The following is a 2,423-nucleotide window of genomic DNA, read 5'->3' as shown; positions in this document are numbered from 1 at the left end:
AATCGGTCCAGTAGTTCCTGAGATTAGTGCGTTCAAACAAACAAACAAACTCTTCAGCTTTATAATATTAGTAGGTACATATATAGATTCTAATTTAAAGGCTAATGCATTCACAAGCTTATCTAATCATAACCCTTGTCAGTTTGTCAGCTTATGCATTGAGTAATGGATTCAAAGAACCACTTACCTACAGTGAATCAGAAAGGTAATAGGAATCAATATTTTTAAGAAATACTTACGCACCGTATAATAATTTTATGATTACCTTGCGAATAAACCATGATTGATACTTCAAATATGCAGTATAACCCATATTTGCTCCCACTGCAGGTTTTATTTTGAAATTGAGGTTGCACACGGACCCAATGGCCATAATCCACCACGATGGCCAAATGCGGGTTGGCAGATGTCCCATGACGTCGAAGTTTTTGGTTTTTTGATATATGGTTTTCCCGCGATGTTTTCCTTCTACAATTGAAGCAATGATGTGGATAATATGCAGAATTGACAAATTAATTTAATCTCCTGTTATGTGAGTTGCTTTATCCCTGACTCAGTGGTTTTTTGTGTATTCGGTATGTTTGCGTACCTATAGGTCGTAGATAGGTCCTAATCTATACTAATATACTAATACTAATCTATACTTACAAGTTACAAATATTATAAAGCTGAAGAGTTTGTTTGTTTGAACGCGCTAATCTCAGGAACTACTGGTCCGATTTGAAAAATTCTTTCGGTGCTAGATAGCCCATTTATCGAGGAAGGCTACATATCATCACGCAGTGGAGCACTGCGGGTAAAACCGCGGGGCACAGCTAGTACAATTATAAATTTACATTGGAATTACAGGTTTACACTTTACTCTAATCATGTAGCGATAGCAAACCATTATAAATAACCTATAGCAGATTGGCAGACATTATTTATATCCATTATATTAATATTAGCCATTAGGTATATATACTTACCCCTTACCCAATTATGAGAACTACACAAGAATAGCCATGCATTGATTTAACGTCTATGGATTACGTCAAAATGTGTCAGTCATGGACGTATAAAAAAAGACGGACGCCGTATTACGAACAAACAACGTGAAGCCACCATAGTAAGCTAGCGATCGTGTAAAGACAATAAACATGCACACACTCTCACCATAGTAAGCTAGTCGGCCGCCATTACGTCGTGAACTACCGACTGATTAACTGCGTCACTGTTTCACAAAAAATATTTAAAATGCCGTCTTGCGTGGTTAAATGGTGTCGCAACAGTACAATTTTAAATAACAAAACACGAGGGATTACATTCCACAGGGAAGCAAGTTATTTCTTTTATGTTTTAATGACAAAATTATTACGGCAAAATTTATAGAAAAAAATACAGCCGCCATTGTCAACAGGACAGCTGTTGCTATGGCAACATGGCACACACACATGGATGTTTCGCCGCCATTACTAGGCTTCACTCAATGTATAGGCGATATACCGTCCGTCTTTTTTTATACGTCCATGGTGTCAGTATACTTCCACAATTTCAAAATACCTGCGTAATTATTAATTTACCTATTAGTATCATGGAACCTTTATATAATATTGCGAATTTATTTATATTATGTACATAATAGTTTTTTTTTATCTCAATCGGCGAAAGAATAAACGACTAAGAAGATGAAAATGTAATAATAACTGGTATTTCTTATTTTCAAACCCCTTGACCACCGAGCGGCCCGATCGGCCACGACACAATAGATTTTCTATTGTGTCTGTGATTCCGGGGGCTGAGGGATTAATATGTAAGTATAAATGATTAATTAATTAAGTATGTAAACCGTTTATATTTAAAAAATTACGTACTTACGCCACGGATAATATAAGACGTAGCCATTTACTAATAAGCCTACAGTCTACACTAAAAAGAAACAGAAATCGAAAATTATTGATTATAGCGACAAGCGTATTGTGAGTTTTTTTTTATAGTTATAGACTAAGGTTATAGAGGTCAGTGGTTTTTTTATGAGTATACAGCTAAGGTATACAGCTTGTTATACAGTGAATAAAAAAATTAAATACAGAATTTATTATTTATGGATGGTACTCTCCCGCGTTTTCATATGGACTAAAAAAAATAACAGCTCTTACCAACTTGTTAATCATACTATTTGTGACTGTTTGAATTAAATTACATACTTATATAGAAATGATACTTGTTAATAAGTAATAACATTATAAAAATGCAATAACGAATATATAGTTAGTCTAGAAATTATTTACAATTATTTATCACAATTAAGATCATTTCGCCTTTTACATGCAATTTTATTAATCAATTAGTCCTTATCAAAATTTTGTGGGCATCTGAGGTGGGCATTATGTGGAACGTATTTTCCGTCGTCCCAAGTGACATCACTCAAAAGTCAAAAAAAA

Source organism: Colias eurytheme, chromosome 22 (genome assembly GCF_061535395.1).
Source record: "Colias eurytheme isolate Ceu_HAF_F1 chromosome 22, ilColEury1 Martin Lab GWU primary, whole genome shotgun sequence".
Lineage (NCBI taxonomy): Eukaryota > Metazoa > Arthropoda > Insecta > Lepidoptera > Pieridae > Colias > Colias eurytheme.
Note: the sequence above shows the minus strand (reverse complement) of the source record.